This window comes from Pteropus medius, unplaced genomic scaffold, assembly GCF_902729225.1.
Source record: "Pteropus medius unplaced genomic scaffold, Ma_sr-lr_union100, whole genome shotgun sequence".
Lineage (NCBI taxonomy): Eukaryota > Metazoa > Chordata > Mammalia > Chiroptera > Pteropodidae > Pteropus > Pteropus medius.
The window spans coordinates 17,834,482-17,841,627 of NW_024340701.1; the positions used below are offsets into that span (position 1 = coordinate 17,834,482).

A 7,146-nucleotide genomic window follows, 5' to 3' on the forward strand; every position below is an offset into this window, starting at 1 on the left:
GCAGTATAAAAAGTAAGCAGTTTATGGTCTGCAACTCTATCCTGGGGTGAGGTTGGGGCATATGAAAGTCTCATACCTCATCAGAACCCAAGAAGTGATGAGAAATGGTCTCCTGAAAGCCTCCCAGGAAGCTAGGGGGGTGTTTTGGGCTGAACTATGTCACTCCTCCTGAAATTCAAAACGTTGAAGTCCTAATCATCAGTACTCCAGAATGTATTGCACAGATGATCCCCGACTTAATGATGGTTCAACTTATAATATTTCAACTTTACAATGGTATGAAAGTGATTCACACTTAGTAGAAACCATATTTTGAATTTTGAATTTTGACCTTTTCCCCAGGCTAGGGATATGTGCTACTATACTCTCTTATGATGCTACGCAGTGGCAGTGAGATAATTTTGCCCAACTATAGGTGTTCTGAGTACTTCTAAGACAGGCTAGTCTAAGTTATGATGTTCAGTAGGTTAGGTGTATAAAATACATTTTCGACTTATGATATTTTCAATTTATGATGGGTGTATTGGGATGTAATCCCATTATAAGTTGAGGAGCATTTGTATTTGGAGACAGGGACTGTAAAGAGGTAATAAAATTAAAATAAGATCATATGGGTGGGCCCTAATCCAATCTGACTGGTATCTATGGGAGGAGATTAGGATGCAGGCATGTACAGAGGAAAAGATGACGTGAAGACACAGGAAAAGCTGCCCATATGCAAGCCAAAGAGAGAGGCCTGGAGCAAATAATTCCCTTTCTGTCCTCAGAAAGAACCAACCTTGATGACACCTTGATCTTGGACTTCTGGCCTTCAGAACTGTGAGAAATTAAATTCCTGTTGTTTAAGCCACCTAGTCTGTGGTACTTTGTTACAGCAGCCCAAGCAAACTAATATAAGAGGCGAATAGAAGATGGCCTCAGAACAATTTCTCACAGGCCTCCCCATCTTCTTGTGTTCTGCCTAGACTCAGATTAGCTGCGGTTCAAGTCTTTGCCTTCATGGCCCATGTGGACATGTGGAAGGTCACAAGGGTGCCATGGTACAGCTGTTCCTAGAGGAATACATGCTTTGTGGATAATGAGATATTGTGTTACCTGTGACTTCCCAATACTTGAATGAACATGTATATATAATCACTTGTAAAGTATTGTTTAAACTTAAAATTTTTTATTTTAAAAATGAGATTATACTCTGCCTACTTTTTTTGCAAGATATTTTTTTTTTTACTTGACAGGCAGTATCACAGGCCATCTTATAGTGGCCACCTGACTCCTGGATCGCTGCTACACTAGTGTGCTCTTGAGGCCAACATTTCCACAGTCTATCTGCTGAGTTCTCACCTTCCTGATGGACAGAAAGGACTTGAGAGGTGAACCAGTAAGGAAACCATTGTATTTTCAACACCAGAGGTAATGGTGACTTAGATAGGACAATGGCAGTGAGGATGGAGAAAACTAGATGAATTTAAGATATATAGAATGTATGTAAAATCTTGTCCCTTTTCCTCCCCGACTGTATCCCTCGTCCCTGGTATATATGTGAAAAGTCCTTCCAGATATTTAATGCACACAAATCTCTATATATAAAGTTCTATTTTATCTTTTGTTTGTTTAGAAATTGAAATCATACTATTCTATTAGTATATCATACTATTGTGTACTAATAGCATATGTAGTATGTATATACATATATAATAATATATTATACTATTATTTTCTGATGCTTTTCATTATTACAAAACACGCCACCTGTAAGGAATTGAGGGATGGAAGGAAAGAAAGCCATGTTGGAAAAGGCCAGGTGGTCATTTCATTTCTTCTCTTTTTTCTTGTCCTTCTCATTCATAGCTAGGGTCATCATGAGTTTTCTGAAGACAGTAATGAAATCTAAGAAGAGGCTAATACAGTGACATATATAATCCTTATCTTCCTTTTTAGTATTTTTCAATAATGAGTTGAGTATCAGAAAAGACAAAGCCACACATGAGCACAAAATGGGTCCAAATAAAAGATTCCCCAGAGAAGACAAGAGCTTCAGGTTCATGGGTGACATCAACATACCTTCCAGAAAGAGGTAGCTATGGAACTGGCATAAAGTATACTCAGGGAAAAGCAGGTGAAGATCAATGCTGTGCCAGTGAAGGCAGTGGGAAGGATGCTGGGGTTTATGGCAATGAACAACTCCAGAGCAGGGCCCAGGGCAACTCCTGTAGGAAAAGCAAATCCACCAAGAAGTTCCAGTTTTTTTTGCTCAGTTTTATGGCTATGAGGTGTTGCCATCAGCTAAATCATCAATTCCATGGAGTCTAGGGCAGAGAACAGGCCAGCCTGAATGAAATAAGTGACCACATGGACATAGGCCCCTGAAGCCGCCACAAATATAGAGGCCAAAACTGGCTTAGATTTTCTTCAGGTGCTGCTGTATCAATGAGGGTTATGTGAGAAAATTTTTAGAGTGTATCAGAGTTAATCTTCTGATCAAGTATGTTCATGATGCCAGGACACAGCCTCCGCTCTTCTTATCCACCTCTCAGGAGCTCACACAGCTCTTTTAACACTGGATATGCTTCTTATATCACACTGTTTTGTTGTTGTTGTTGTTGTTGTTGTTGTTGTTGTTGTTGTTGTTGTTGTTGCAGGATGCTTCTTTTCACTTGATGATGTATGGGCAGCCTTACATATAAGAACTTACATATGTAGCTCATTGTCTTTTTATTATCTGCATACTATTCCGAGTCAAGATGAAACATTATATTTTTAAACCTTATTGTCATGGTAAACACAGAGATTGACACCACTATTTTCTGATGTTACAATAAACACCCTTGCACCTGCAGTCTTGTTCTCTCTGGAGTTTCTGTAAGATTGATTCCTAGAGCGAAAGTGTTGTCAATATTATATATATTATATTATATATTATATTATATTATATTATATTATATTATATTATATTATATTATATTATATTATATTATATTATTATATTTGACAGAAATGTGTTTCTATATGCACCAAAAGCACATATAAGAATGTTCGTAGCAGCGACACTTGTTCTTCATCACACAACAGAATAGTCAAGTTTGATCTAGTCATGCAATGGAATTCTATACAGCACAAAAATGAATGTTCTTGCTTCATAGAACGACATAGATGAAGCTTAACAATATAATATTTGGTGAAAGACACCGAACACAAAAGAATATATACTATATAATTTCATTCACGGAATGTTCAAAAACAGGCAAATCCTGTTAGGAGTCAGGGTAGTGGTTACCTTTGGGGAGGTTTACTGACAGAGAGAGGACACAGGGAGTTTCTGGGTATTGATAACGTTGTCTTTCTTCGATCTAAGCAATGGTTACACGGGTGTATTCAGCCGTCTGGGCCACACATGATTTGTGTGTTTTTCTGCAGGCATGCTCTACTTCAATAAAAGTTTACCTACATTTCTTTAAATGTACATGCATTTAATATGGTGATTGCCCCCTAAAGATTTCACCAATTTGCACACTCACCAATAACATGGTGAGTACTTTCCCCACATCTTTGCCAATAGTGATGTTAGAAGGCTTTTTGATTTTTTGCCAATTTGATGGCTTTTGAAAAAAAAATATTTTCATTTTCATTTGCATTTTCCTAATCGCCAGTAAGCTGAGTATCTCTCATGTTTATTGGCTCTTTGAATGTCTTTTTCTATGAATTAACCTGTTTACACTTTCTCTGGTACTCTATGGAACAGTTTGGTTCTTATTTATATGTAATAGATATTAAATTTTTGTTGGATGTGTTGCAAACATGTTCTCCTAGAGCACCTTTTGTCTTTTCACTTTGTTCATGGCATATCTCATGGGTCTGGTGGGGCTAGGTAAGAAATGTAAATAAGTGATGCAGGCTCAGAGAGTTGTGGCAGGCCTGGAGTGTGCATCCCTCTGCTGGGCTCTGGTCAAGCACTGCTGGTGGGAAGGTGGAAACCAGTGTGCTAGAGCTTCTGATTCTTCAGGAAATTCTGGAAATATAGACTTTTTATGGGAAAACTTATTTTAAAATGCTGGCAACTTGTTCAAAAAATTTTAAGCACTATAAGAAACAACATGCGTTTGGGCTAGGTGGGATCTGTAGGACATGTTTGCAACCTCTGGTTGATGCTATATTTCACTACAGAGGAGGTTCGTGTTGCCACATCTGTCTCTTTCCTTTTATAATTTCTGAATTCTGTGTCATAATTATTCTTTTTATCGGTTTAACACATTTTTAACTCTCTAAATTCTTCTCTTTTAAGGGTACAGAGAGAAGCTTTTCTTGCTTTTATTCAAGTGACCTTAATGAAAAATAAAGGTGAATAGTACATTACTGGTCTCAGAGAGTAGAGGAGGTCCTGACCTTGCAGATGTGGGTAGCTGGGCCTGGGGATGGCTAAAATACCAAAGTTAGAACTCCTTCCCATTTTCTCATTTAAGGCCAAAGACCCCCCGCCCTCTGCCACCACCAGCACCACTTCCACCACCGCCAATACACACAGAGTGAGATTTCAAGGGAAGAGAATAATTATTTTATTCCACGATGAAACCAGGAGTCCCTGGGAACACTGAAATGTACACTAAAATGTAAACGACTTACTTCAAACCCCTTTTTGGGAGCAAGTGTGCAAGTCAGAGCAGGAAGTGAGCAGTTGGGCACTGCAAGCCTGAAAGTGCAAGAAGATAGAGGAGCCCATCTTGAGCCCCACTCCCCTGTCTGAGGGAACTTCACCATTCTCAATTGTGTCTGCCTTCCCTAGACACTCTCTGCTCTACTTAAGTCCCACTCTGGCTGAGGGTACTGGCATTGCTCCAAGCAGAGTTAACAGGAAGTAAAGCAAACACCTCAGGTCATCTGGGGTATTTTAATGGCCTTTGGTGGTATCATCTGGGCTTTCTCACTCATGCTAATTAGCAGCTTGCTTTGGCCAAGGTAGCACATCTGGAAATTGCTCTGGGGTAGAAAAAAGATATCTAGCTGCATAGACAGCAGGACCCAACCAGGGACACAAAGGCCAGCTGAGGGTGGGGCATGAGTGACATGCTGGGCTCACCTAGGAGAGTTGGTCCTTACGGGCATGCATTTATTGCTAATAATCATAACTGCATTTATTCAGTGCTTAGTGTGTGCTAAGATCTGTGCTGAGCACTGCGTATGAACCACCTCACCTCCCTTAATCTACACTCAGCCTGTGAGGCGGGGCTGTTACTCTGAGTGATGGAGTCTAGTGTGAACCAGGTGGCATGCATAAGCCGCTTCAGAATTCTACTTCAAGCCCAGGACCATCTGCCCTCACAGCCCCAGGCCAGGCAGGGGTGGCCCCATTCCAGCAATCTCTCCAGCCCAGCCTAGCAATGCTGTGGGTCTCAGGTCTCCAGCCCACAGATATTTGGAAGTGTCCCTAGGTACTGACTGCATAGGCTGCAGGCTCTCTGACTCCACCCCCTCTGCTTTGCCTGAGTGGTCCTGCCCCCTTTTGCCTTGCACTTTGGTGCTACTCCCTTCCCATCTGTGTCCTGGTTGAAGACTAAGGTGTCCCGAGACACTAGCTAATTATGCAGGTGTGAACAAATAATGAAGATGCTGGGTGGTAAAAGTTTTAAGGTGTGAATTTTCCAGGCCACACGCATTCATAAAAAACAGCACAGACAACATAGTTTATTTTCTGATTCTAAAAGCAATTGTGCCCTTTGTGGAGAAGTCGAAGGTACTGAAAGGTATAAAGAAGAAAAAAACCTCATCTTACCGCCTGGAGATAATCATCATCAACATTTTCAGATTGTTCTTGCCATTTTTTTCATGTATTTTTCATAGATACCTATGAATTTTCAAATATATGTAATTCTGTCTACGGCTATGCCACCCCGAACCAGCCCGATCTCATCTGATCTCGGAAGCTAAGCAGAGTTGGGCCTGATTAGTACTTGGATGGGAGACCGCCTGGGAATACCAGGTGCTGTAGGCATTTAAAAAATACACACACACGCACACACACGCACACACACATACACACACACATAATTCTTAAGCAAAGTTGAGATTATTCTAACAATATACTTTTAGATCAGCTTTTTCCACACATACGTGAGCACTTCTGAAAGGGACCCTATGAAGGCAAAGGCTTTCTGAGTAAGATGGGTGAAATCAAGGAAAGGGGGATTGTGGAGTTTTTTTTTTTAGTTCGGAGGTTCCCTACCCCACACAGGGGCCTCGGAGTTGGAGAGTAATGCCATTAGCTTGGGGTAAGGGCAAGGAAAGATCCTTCTGCCATCCTCTTCAATGTCACTCACTGGTCCTTGGGAGGGTGAGGAATTTCCCAGCAGCATCTATCTGGGTCATCAGGGACCTTTGGCCATGTCTCAGCCCCACTCCATTGTAAGCCAGATTCCCACAGCCACCGCTTCCACCATGGTTCAGTGTGTGTGTATGTGTGTGTCTTGAGGGGAGCTGTTTCATAGAGTGACAAATGGGCTGGCTTCTGGCTTCTTGAGGCACTCCAGTCGTGGGGGTAGGGCACCCCGTGGCCAAGGCACTTCCTGCCTCTTAAGAAATAAGCTGCCTTTTGGCTGTGACTCCTATTAACTGTTTTCCTAGAAGTGAAAATTTCCTTTGAGTTCTGTCATCCCTTATGACCCAAGGCCCACGAAAGCAGCACCAAGAGCATAGGACTGGCACCAAATGGAGCCATGCTAACCCACCCTCAAGGGTACATGGGCTGGATGCCAGCCTTGTGAGTATGCCCCTGCCTCCCTCCTCCAACCATCTTACAAAGACAAAGTTCTAGAAATATAGGAAGATTTGGCACTTTCCTGGAAGGCCATCCATTTACATTCATTGGTGCCAGTGGAGGAGGCCCTGCAGGCTATAGTAGTTAAAACAAGAGGGACCTGTGTTAGAGTCCCAGCTCTGACCCTAGGCATGCCACCTTGGGCAAGTTACTCAGCCCTCTGAGTTTAGTATTCTGGCCAGTAAAATGGGCCTAACAGTACTTACTTCAGAGACGCACTGCAGATTAGAGGCTTTAAAGTACATACATAAGGTACCTACCACAGTGCCCAACACACAGTAGGTGCTCAATAAGTGATCATTGTTATTGTGTCTTAAATTTACTCCTCATAACTTTTGGAA

The 7,146-nt window shown here is 41.6% G+C and overlaps 1 non-coding gene and 1 pseudogene across 1 annotated transcript; one reads left to right on the plus strand and one right to left on the minus strand.

The window, feature by feature from the left end:
- Positions 1-1,810: 1,810 nt before the first annotated feature.
- On the minus strand, positions 1,811-2,492 carry LOC120619092 (bax inhibitor 1-like; annotated as a pseudogene).
- Positions 2,493-5,864: 3,372 nt separating this feature from the next.
- LOC120581154 (5S ribosomal RNA) lies at positions 5,865-5,983 on the plus strand. The gene has a single exon (XR_005647167.1). It is a non-coding gene; the product is annotated as a 5S ribosomal RNA (ribosomal RNA).
- Positions 5,984-7,146: the final 1,163 nt, after the last annotated feature.